Raw genomic sequence first — 12,751 nt, 5'->3', positions numbered from 1 at the left:
ATTTTTGGAAATAAAAGATTTGTCTTGGAAATAAACTTGTTAAAAGTTTATGCATAATGCATTTGAAATAAGATGTTTGTGATTGTAAGCTAGGTACTAATCTTTCCTAAAATCATCAGGCTAAAAGATGGATGATCGTGTATAGATCATCGACTAAGGCAATATTTCAATGAGCACAAAACTCCGACTGAGGCAGTGTTCTTGATGGCGCTAGACCTCCCTAAAGCCAGTGTGAATAAAACCTACTCCAAGGGATTTTCTTTTTTGTTTCATTAGTGAGTATAGACCAATCATGAGGCGAAAGATCTTGTCGTAGGGAACTCTAGTCGGTAGGAGGAGGTGAGGATACCAGAGGGCTCTTGTCATAAACTCCTTAGGCTCTTATGAATTGCCAACTACCCTTCAATTTCCAGACAGTGTCCTAGAAGTTTCAATTACTAGTTGAGGAACTGAACTTGGAAAGAATAATACATTCGAGATAACAGTATTCTAGTTAGAACAGAAAACATTCTAAAAAGTTATTTTTCTTAAACGAACCTATTGAGAAGGGATTGCTTTACTCTTTTTTTATGTCGTGAATTAAAGGCGTGTAACGAATTTGTATTAGGAGATAATTTAAATAAGCTATTTTTATACGTTGAACCTAAAGTGGTAGGTAATTAGGTAATTAAAAATACTCTCTGGAGGGAAGCGAGAGGATGGACCCCCAATGGATCCAGACTTATGGTTGGGTGGTGTTGGTAAGCTGAGAGCTTTCTTAAGAAGGAATATAAATTGCATTTTTTATGAGATCAGAAAGCATGACCCGCATCATTTTAGAACCATGGGCAGAAGGGATCAAAGTGCCATACTTTCCTTCATTTTTTGTTCTCTTTGAACCTAGTGCAACATAAGGCCGTTTCAATCAGCAATTTTTATAAGGGATGGTAACTCAAACCATTGACACTAATAAACCATTAGTAGTTGATTTGACAAAAAAGACTTAGGTCGATCCTTATAGGAATAGCCAAAACTTCCACTATGGGGTAGACTCAAGCGAGCCTAGTTAGCAAACTCCAAGGGTTTTCATCAAAATCCTGGACGATGCTTTCTAGGACATCTCTTGATGGGCTACTAAGAACGTACCACCAAGGAAAGCTCAGGCGGACACGTTACAGTTGGTATCAAAGTGCACATTGATATAGGACATGACGCAAGTGAATAAAACTAGCTATAATTACATCATAAAATATATTTCCCTTAAGTAGTGAAAATCTTCTCTTGTTAATATATGTTCGTGATTTCTGGCAAAAAGACAAACCTTGGAAACACTTTTTTTGAAGTTATGTTTATGTCAGCAATGCACTCCTCTAGTTTCAGCTGGAGAAACCAGATGATGCAAATATTAGATCAGATATACAATCCTTCACCCTTGTATTATGAAAGACGATGGATGTTAAGTGGAGGGTATTGTTACAATGATCCAAACTATCTTGCTTACCTCCATAATAATTTAAAGAGGTTAAGGTGGATGGAAACCCTTAAGGTTGCTAAGATTTATCTCTTCTATGAGGCCAGATTAAAGTCAAACATGTTCACTAGGTTGCCAAGGTGGATGGAAACCCTTAAGGTTGCCAAGGTGAATGGAAACATCTATGAGGAGGCTACAAAGGTTATACCGACTGATTGAGTCACGGTTATAGGATGCTCCAGTTACCGCAACTACAAGAAAGATGAATTGCATGATCTTCCCCTAAAATATAGATTTCTAGATATATATATTCCCAGAATCCTAATTACTATGCGATGGATGTATCGCAATGCCATGCCTAGATTGTGGTAGAAAAATCTTTTCCAAGAATAATGTGAGCTCCCAAACTACTCGAATAATGTATTCCCTTCCTATTGACGTAACGAATTATTTTTGTCCATCCATTTGTCTCCTTGATAATCAAGAATAGTGGGAAGATATTATACGTTTGAATTTTTTTAAATTAAAATTAAAACTCTCTTTTGAAGTGTAAACCCTGATCACTATCAAAAGGCCAAGTAGTATATAATTCCCTTCCTAAATTAATGAGGTAGATTAAGCAAGTAAACATCATTTTTAAAAAAATATGGTTGGAGAGAAAATTGAATAATCCCCCAGAACATCACCCCGAATCTCAATATTACAAAAGCTCAAGAGAAGAAATTTCTTCTCAAGCAGCACAAGCCACCAAAGTTTGATGGTAAAGGGAGGGACATTCCAACTAAAGGAGAAACATGGATAGATCAATCTATGGAAGACTATTTCACTGTTGCAGGGACTACACTGTCAAATCAAGCTATGATCGCAAACTAAAACTCATAGGAGATGCCCCCGTCTTTGGTGGAAACAATGGTGCAAGGACCAAGAACGTCTAAAAGCACTATGACTTGGAACAAGATTAAGGACACTTTGCATGGGAGATATCTTCAGCCCACGTATCAAGCCTAGAAGATGAACGAGTTCTTCAACCTAAAGCAATTAAGCCTAAGCCTAGAAGCTTACTACTCCAAATTTGTAACACTTCTAAAATATGCACCTACGATGGATGTTTCACAGCAAGTATCCAAATTTTGCAATGGTCTAAATCCACCCCTGAATATTCACCTTGAATCAAAGAGACCATCAAATTTACATGATGCATTGATTTGAGCAGCTCCAATAGTTTAGGAGATCAAGAAAAGGCCAAAAAATGCAAAAATTTGGAATAGAAACAGTCAAAATAAGGGTAACTTCCAAGGTTACGCAAAAAGAGCTTGAGGGCAGTACAAACCAAACAAGACGAAGAAAGCCGGATCAAATGCAGTGGGAAAATTTATACCCACTGGAAAGAGCAATAAGGCTCCAAGGTGCTTCTATTGCAAGGAACCAAGACATTTCAAGAGACAATATTTGAAGCTTGGCCAAGGTCAATTTCCCATGTGAAGCCAAGATGCCATGGGAAAGGTTGGTGGAATAAACCTAAAGGGGGAAAATAATAATAAAGATCCCACAATGGAATTCGATATGGGCCAGAGTACACACCACTTCAAATCGTAAATTCTCAATAATTCAAACACCAATAAATTATCAAGGTAAACCCTTTAGAATTTTGATCGACTGCGGAAGTATCCACTCTTTCGTATTACCAAAATGTGCGAAAAGGATAGGCATAAACACTACTCTTGCACCTAGTTTTCTTATGGAGTTAGTGTTAACTGTCAGACGAACAAGGTGGAAAATCTGGAAAAGCTAAAGCAAAAGAAAAAGGCCAAGGAAAATTGAAACGGAAGACAAAGGCACACAAGGAAAATCTAGAAACACAAGAAGCGTAGAAAAGTCCCAAATAAGGGAAAAAGGCACACAAGGAAAAGTGAAACCGCATCGTGATTTAATTTAAGGAGCGCCGGGCTCTCACCCGTGCAATTTGTAAATGTAGACGGGCGGTGAAAAGGAAGCTAGGAAGATAGAAGGACAATGGGAAAAAGGGCATAGGCCACAGCCGGCCATGTAAAAAAGGGGATAAGGGGATGAACACCCAAAATGGATTTAGGGTTTTGTATATAAAGTTGAAAAGTGAATGAGAAGCTCATTCTTGTGTGTGGCCAAAGCTTCTTATTCTTCTTATCTTGTTTCTTGCCTTCTTGCTTGTGCTTGAGTGAGGGATTGAGGGAGTGTGAGGGAGTGAGTGTGTGAGAGTGAGGGATCGTGGAGAAGAAGCTCCCCATCTTCTCTCTTCATCGTCTCTTCTTCTCTTCTCTTCTCTTTTCTCGTGTGTCTATGGAGGATGGAGCTTAACGGAGAGGGCTTGAGGTTGCTTGAGCTTGCCACAAGGATCGTGGAGCCACCAGAGTGCAAGAGAGAGGAGGGAACTTGATTGAGCATCAAGGTAAGCTCACTACACCCGTAAGGTAGGCATTGCGCGTCGGCTATGTGAGAGGTAGCCATGGCCGCTCGGCTTGAAATGCTTGATCAATAAGCGGTCCATAGGTCTCGAGGTAGAGCTTCGTAGCTCCCCTTCATTTTGGCTCCATTGCCAGGACCGACGGAATAGAGCCTTGAGCGTCGTGCACATTGAATCGAGCATAAAAGTAGGGTTTGCAGGTAGAACCGGTGCTCGAGATAGTTAGGAGATTTAGGAGGTTTTAATCCTTGGAGCAAGTAAGTATTTTGATTTGTAGAGTAGGACCATCCATCTCCATCTCTAGTTTTGGTTTTTGTTGCATTAGGTTAAGATTAGGATAGGAAAAAGAAGGAAAACAGAAGGGTTATGTTGCTGCTGGAAACATGAAAATAGGGGCACATATTCAGATTTCTAGTTGGAAGAGAGTGAGGGATTAACTTCTAAGGTTGCAGCATGTTGGGATGGGGCAATAAAAGGAAAGACCACATTTGACATTCTACCTTATGAGAAGAGAGTGAGCTTGAGAGCCAGAGAGAGAGAGAGAGAGAGAGAGAGAGAGAGAGAGAGAGAGAGAGAGAGAGAGAGAGAGAGAGAGAGAGAGAGAGAGAGAGAGAGAGAGAGAGAGAGAGAGAGAGAGAGAGAGATGCAGGGAGACCTCTGAAGTGCCGATCAATTTGAGCACCACAGTGATCCCAGGTATGCCTGGCAGTTCCTTGTATTGTTTTGCACCTATTTGGAAGGCACGGGATGATTCCATGGAGTAGGCATTGACCTTGAGGCATCGCGTGCAACACGTGGGCCATCGTCCGCGCCGTCAGACCAGTCCGTCCAATTCTTAGAATCGGACCATTCAATTTTTGGAGTCGAACCTAGTGTCAAAATCAGACCACCTTGTCCGATTTTCACAATCGGACCAGCCCGTCCGACTGCTAAAATCGAACCTACTGTCAAAATTGGACCACCCTGTCCGATTTTCACAATCGAACCAGCCCATCCGAGTCTCACAATCGGACCAACCTATCCAATTCCCAGAATCAGTCAACCTTGGCCGAGTCCCAGAATCGGCCCTTGGCCCACTACCACTCGGACCACCTGACTTGGTCCTCGGCCCACTTGGCCACTCGGCCCTCGGACAACTAGACTCGGACTGGCCGAATTTGACATTCGGACCAGTTACATTCGGCCCTTTCTACTTGGCCCTCAAACGGGCCGAATCGGGGATTCGGCCCCTGCAACTCGGATTTGTTGGGCCGAATTTGGATTTTTTCAAATTTTAACACGTAGACCTGAAATTAACCGAGAGACCATATAGAACCGAAACCATATCATAGATCGATCATTGGGTTGAAACTTAGAGCAAGTAGTTTAAAATTGTGCTATAAACAGTCCTCGAAATTGCGCATGGTGTTTACCGTAACGGCCCTGCGGGCTGAGGGGGACTGCCCCCCCTTGGAGAAGCATAGACCCTAGAACATCAATGGGCCAATCTAGCCAACAAGGGCAAAAAGGCTACACTGCAAAAACACATATGTGTTGCATTCGAACTGCATCTAGTCAAAGCGGAAAGCAGCAATATCAAGCTAAAACAACGACAATGACTAGATATGACAGTCCTGACGATAGATGCTCCTTGAATAGCACTACACTGATGATCCAAGACATCAGTGGAGAATCCACATCTGGTCGTGCAGTTGGGGACTCAAGGGCATTTGTCAAAAGGCTTAAATTTACAAGCCAAGACTTGGAAGATGAAGACATAGTACCATCTGCTTATCTTAGGGTCAAACTCATCGCGAAAAGAGAGTATACTATCGATGCTCTGATTGATGAAGGAGCATATTTTAATATCTTGACCTATGAATCATGGACCCTACTAGGCCAACCAGAGCTCACACTGACTAATGCAACTCTTAGCCCTTATGGGGGACACCCACAAGCACTCATAGGGAAGTGCAAAATCCTTGCGACAATTGAAACTGAAAGCTTGCCTATCCTACCAAGTGTGAGGCCGACTATGTAGCACAATGGATGCATCTGACACTACAGGGTGCGAGGATAGTCACAACCTTTAGCAAGGGCGACCTCATTGAACCTTGAGGGAAAGGCAAAGAGGGTGCTAACATAACAGTCAAGCTTGCTAACGAGAGCAAGGACTTGTTGGAAGAGTTGATACAATCATAAGTCGAACAACAAGAACTAGTGACTGAGGCCATGCCTGAAACAAGAAGGTTAAGAGACAATGCCAAGGACAGGCTTTGGACTTACAAATATCGTAGAAGATCCCAAAAGAAGCCCAAGCCTTATAGATGAAGGCATCGATGGAGGGCCAGCACAACGCCACGATGGATATCCAAAGCATTGCTACGCGCTCAAGGGTATTACGCAGGTAACCGATGGATTTGGGTGCCAAAACCCCTTGCTAAACCTCCCTTGTCGACTGAAGGCCTGATCATATCAAGAGCAAAGAAGTGTAGGAGGAGATCTAAACGAAAAACCAAGTCTCGAGTCAACAACAATGGAGTGACCGAGCCCCTCATGGTCGAAATCAGGAAACCAAACGGGACCAATCAGAGGGTAGATCCTCAGCCTAGCGTGCTTGACAAGCAGATATCAAATGTAATCATTGAGGATATGCAAAAGCCACTAGTTCCCGGGGAGCCTTTGATTCCCCAATAGGATAGCAGGTATCATAGGCACAACATTGCTCATGGCAAGGGTAAATGCTCAACAAAGCAAATAACAAAATCATCTAGCAGCCACGAGCAAATCTCCCAGCCAGCGTCAAAGCCACTTAGGAGTCCCAAGTCTCCTATACCCTCTTCCCCTAAACGGACACAAGAAGCACAATAGTCGTCAAGTGCGGCTACTCAATCCCAATCTCTACCTACATTAAAGCTTCCAAATGTCCAAGAGACAGGACACGACACCACCCTTAGCTCTCAACCTAAGGATATGCCTGTGCCATCCATTGTGGCTAGCTCAACTAATACTCGATCTACACAAGTGAATGCTCTAAGGGCAACAAAAGACACGATCACTTCCAATTGACCTAAGGACTTGACAGCGTAATCCACCAATAATAGCAAGTCCACTGAACTAGTTGCTACTACTTCCAATCAGGGATCACAACAGTCACAGCACTTGGTCGTGACAATGCCCCTTGCGGAATGTGCCCTTTGTAGTTCACCTATGGAGGATGTGTTACAACCAACTTTATTGACAACTCCAGCACTACCAAAGCGCCTAAAGTCTAGGCTAGAGGAGTTAAACAGAAGGGAGGAGCTAGACTCTCTGAAAAGGGAGGTAGTTGTACCCTCACAACCTAGTGAGGCTATTCAGCAGGCCACAACTATGTCCCATAAGGACACACTAGAGAAAGAGAATGCTGAGGCCCAACCAAGCACATCAACGGTTGACCTAGTCCAGGGTCCTGAGTCGTTGAGAGATACACCTTCACTGACCGAGAAAAAGAGGAAAAAACAGCGAAAACAACAACAGTTATAGGTGGTTGTGGACCCCAAGAACATTGACACCAAGAGCGTTGGAGAGCTAAGGAATAAAGCATTGAGTCCATCCATCAATGACCCCATTGATGCCTCTCCTAATAGCGGTGAAACCTTAGACACATCCGTGTGCTCTGAAAAATCAAAGTAGTCGTTACCATCAATAGTTGCTTGCAACACTCAATCCACCAACAACAGAACTTGCATTGACCAATCAAGAGTGGATACAACGCTATCACAACAGGGTGACAAATTTATACCAATCACATCCAAGGATAACCATGATGCAATAACGAAGCCTCAGGAGAAACATCGAAACCCCAAGAGCATAAGAAATCCTAGCGTTGACCAATCTTGCTCGTCTAGGCCTTAGCCCCCAGCTATGCTAAAGCCTAGGCAAACTCCTAGAACCTTGCATGAGATAGCAACCGAGCAAGCCCTCGTTAAACATAGAAATGTCGCAAAATGCTTAATCGAGTTGGATGCTAAGCTCAAAGTGTTCACACGTGTCTATGTCCTGGCAGACATGGGCGCATTCCCTAAAGAGCAGCTTGAAGAATACTTGCCATTTCCCTTATCTTGGGAAGAGCAAGAATATCTTGACAAGCACTATAACAGGCTCATGCATGAACGTATGCGACTCATCTCTGACGAGGAAGCCGACAAACTATGCTTAACTGTAACATTCAATGATGTGCTCTGCCAACCAAATCTCTTAGAGATAGAGCAACTAAAGCGACAATCAGAGGGTCCAAGTCAATTTGAACAACGTTGGTGTAAAAACCGTGTTGCAATGGCCAAACTAGGAGCCCAGATCATGACAATCTTAGAGGAGCGATTGGCCAAATGGTGGTCTCAAAGAGACCCAACCTATGTGGCACCAACTTCATTTCGATTGTGCTGGCTGCCATTCAGGATACAGACTTAGCTGAAACTAGCCAAGAGAACTCTCTGTCTCATAAGGTTCTCACTGAGGAGGAGTTATATGTTGCCAATAGACTTGGACAAGGTTCCATGCTACTCGATGCTGCAAAATACCTATAGGTATTGAGTAAGCTATCACGAGTACTAGATGCGTGTGCCACACTCCAGTACAATCCGGAGTTCTACAATTGGCTTTTATCCTCATGAAGTGACATGGTGGAACCCCAAGAGGAACACCAAGGAAATAGGGTTTCTACTGCAAGAAAATCTATCTTGTAACATCAACAAGCTTTTATTTCATTCTTTTGATCATCAAAACAAAGAAAACAGCAATTCTTCACGTAGCATCATAGTAGATTTCTCCCACAGATTTGATAGAATCAATCATAATCTTCAATATCTTCACAAAATTCTTCAATAGAAAAATGAACACAAAGGAATACACCATCTTTGAATGGAAATCAATCACATATTATTCATCTTCAATGTCTTCATAGTTCTCTCTCTCAATCTCTCACATATAATCACACTGTTTTCATAGAATTGACTATCTCTGGCTCTCTCTCTCTCTCTCCATCAATAGTACATCATATCCTCACTACAATACTCAATAATCACTCATAATACTCCTTCTTAGGTCGTGGATACACCTTCCAAAAGGTATGTCTGGTATGAAGGGTCACCAGAAACTTCATAGTGTCCTGTGATATCTGTCTTCTGTAACCTTCTGTAAATCTTCAACAATTACTTTTTCACTTCAATTAGCTTGGATAGAGCTTCCATTCATCCTTTCTTAAGCCAAAAACACTTCCCAAAATATCCACACATCAATCATAACACTCAACAAAACAACAGAACAAAGCCACAGAACAACATAAGTACAGAACAACAGAGCTACAAAAGCTTACAGAACTTCATAGAAGATCAACATAACCCATAAAAATCATAAAAACCAAAACAAAACCAATTCAATCTTTTATAAACCTCTTCACAAAACTTCAATTATCTCTCAAAACATTCATTCAACCATCTCTACTACCAAAACAGAAATAAAACAAAAGAAAACAGAAGAGAACCAGACCTTACAGAACCAAACATCCTCATCAAAAACCACAAAAACCCTTCAAACTTATCTAAACCTTTCCAAACACTTCAAAATAAACAACCATTTATCATAAAAAAAAACAAAAAATCAGCCCAAAAACCAACATATCCCCACACTTAGAAAAGGAAGCGTTCTCGCGACCTCAGGAAAAAATGAATAAAAGCTCTAATCTCTTTGTTAAAAAACCTTCAATCATCACAATGTACCAGCTACAATCACGACCCCAACATTAGCTTCATAAAACCTATATAATATGTTTCAGCTTCCAAATCTTCAACTGCAACTTCATCCAGCTAATAAGCAACATCATCAATCTTCACAGCTCCATCTTTATTAGCTCTTCATCCACAAAGAAAAACAACAATACCCAATACAAAAAATACCCATACACAAATATAATCTGAATGGCACAGCTCCTTAAAAATGTTGAAGAGAAATAAGAAATTTCCATTAAAAAGAAGAGAGTGGATACAATCAAGAAAACCCTCCTACTAAGTAGGATGAAGGTATTTCTTCTTAAACTGCAAACTAATTTTAAGATGGTCCAAGGCTTTGTTTTCATCCACAAAGTACTGAGGTACATTTTGGAGGAATTGTAGGCAACACATCCTTTCCAATAAAATGATGAATTTGGTAGGGAAGGCCTGTATAAAATAATATAAGAGATCCATTTGAGCAACTGCTACATCCTCATTTGGATTAATCAGCATCTGGGGGATACCCTTGCGAGTATTCAAGTGTGACTAATGATGCATGAACGCAAGATACCAGCAAAAATGAGAAGCAAGACGAACTGTGGTATCTCCAGAAGTACCATGTACCCTAGCAAAGTGGAGGTAAGAATTGGAACACACTGTAGAAGTATCCCAAGACCCTGGAATGAGAGGCCAATTAAACACTGGACCTGTTCACTGAATCATGTAATGTCCACTGTCTTCTACGAAGGATGTCACCATCATACCCTGGGGTATCCAGCACTGTTTGGGGAGGAAGGTTAATATAATTTGTCGGAGAGGGTAATGGAATGAAAGGAGAGCACTATAATGGAGGATAGGACAGATCATAAAAAGAGGGTAATTGAAGGGATAAAGAAGGTGGAAAAGATGGAGAATACATAAAAAATGTATGAAGGGATTCTGTTGGAAAAACTGAAGGAACAGGAGGAACAGTAGATGGAATGTCAGAAGGAGTAGGAGATAAGGTAGGATCAGCAATGAAAGTACATGTAGTGAACACTGGAATGTGAGAAAATTCTGAAGGGGTAAATGATAAGAGAGGAATATTATCAGGACTAGATGAAAGAAGAGAAACATATAATGGGAAACGATAAGACATTAGGGAATATGATAAAAGATTAGCAGGATCTAAATGATAAATAGAACATCAGAAATTTAAATCCTAAAAGAAAGACTCAGTAAATAATGGGTTATCAGCAATGAAGTTCAACAACTAAGATTGAAGAGGCTGGATATCTGATTTATGAAAAACACTTCTGAGGCAGTGAGGTTCCAAAGCAACATCCTCCAAAGGTGGATGCCAAGTATATCCCTTGCACTAGGACGTCTGCTCATGATAAGTTTGTAAACTCTCTGCTAATAGAAGCTCAACTGAATGTACATACATCACTGCCTGTAAGATGACATCTCCCACATAAATGTTTAAATTTTTCTCATCAGGGATCTGTAAATAGCCTGTAAGATACATGAAAGAGAGTAACTGGACCTCATGGAAAATCAAGTCATCCACAAATCTATCAAAAACAGCTCATAAGAGATCCGCAGGCTCGAGATTGGACCATCCATCCTCTGGAGGCTCTAAATCCACATTGCTCAAAGAAATATATAAGGCAAACCTCTGTTGATGATATTTCACCCAAAAGGATGGAGGAGGTGACACTAATTCAGTATAACGGACAAAATCATTCTGCACACAATCCATCCGCTACGATCAACCTTAGTTGAGAACCCATCACAGAGCTTAGCCTTATGTTGCAATTGATTAAGCTTCTCTTGGGATGACACAACAGAAGATACATGAGCAGGAGGGGAAACAGAAAGAACATCCACCTTTTGATTAAGTTTGTCAATGAGTTTTTGGTGGGACTCTATAGTGTCCTGAGATTGCTGGAACTGACCCTCACTAGTAGCAAGCTTACTAGCCAAAGTGACAATCTCTGCAAGGGCAGAATTCTTCTCAAGCATCAAAGATGCATTCTCCTCCTCTAGTTTAACAACCTTAGCTTCTAGCTCCTGAATAGTGATCTTCTGTGAATCCATTAAGGCTGTGGCAGTAGTCATCTGATTGTGGATATCACTGAGGATAGCCCTTTCTGAAGACAGATCCTCCAGTGCTTTACTCAATTGACTAGTGAGGGAATCCACCTTCTCTTGCATGAAAGTGTAAACACTAGTGTACAGTGTCTGAAGACAAGAAGTAAAGGAAGTTTCCAGAGTAGACTGGACATTGGAAACCAGCTGTGGAAGCATGGGTCCAGCTAAAATGGGTTGTAATGATGAAGGGATCTATGAATCTAAATTTCCTTCCTTTTGAGCGGCAAATAGATTGGTACAGGAAAGGAATGAAGAAAGGGCACTGCCAAACACAGCAGGAGTGGATGTTTGCACCAGTGGATCTTGGACAGAAGGATTGGAAGGTCCCTTTGTGCAAAGGCATTTCTTTTTAGAAAAAATAACAGGCGACTCCTCATCTTCTGAATTAAGCTGCATGGGCCTAGGAGAAGAAACTGATACTGTAGGCTACACTGGTAAAGGAGCTAGATTTGGCACTGGAACACCACCAGAAGGAGGTGCAAAAGTAAGGATCTTCTGTAGAAAGGCACCATAAGAAACATTACTATTTTGACCCTTCCTAACACGCTGGAAATGTTGATCCATCTTAGATAACAGGAAACTTGCCCAGTTGAATTTAGCTCCCTCCAGAATCTTCATAGAAGCTGTGAATAATTCTTTTGACATGTACTTGGATGCATTCTTTCCTGACATGAACCGGTCCTGTAGGAACTGGCATAACTACTTCCAGACCGGAGAAGAAATGTGGACAACAGACACCCATGAGCTATTAATGAGTTGGTTAAGGAGCAAGGGGATGGAAGTTTCCTTCTTCATCAGTGTAACTATCTCCGCAGCCATTAGTAGCTGGTTACCACTGGGCACAAAGAAAGCAGATAAGGGCAAGCATGATGCTTCACTGATATTGGCCATTGATAATTAGAATGTCCGGCTGTAAGCCAGGCCAAACTGGTTTTTGTAAGAAGCGAGGAAAGAATAACATAGCTTCTCATCCACAGGTGGTAAAGTGAGAGCCACAAA

The sequence above is a fragment of the Lygodium microphyllum genome, chromosome 9 (assembly GCF_053477565.2).
Source record: "Lygodium microphyllum isolate KBCC chromosome 9, Lygodium_microphyllum_v1.1.10, whole genome shotgun sequence".
Lineage (NCBI taxonomy): Eukaryota > Viridiplantae > Streptophyta > Polypodiopsida > Schizaeales > Lygodiaceae > Lygodium > Lygodium microphyllum.
This window is presented reverse-complemented; position numbering follows the sequence as displayed.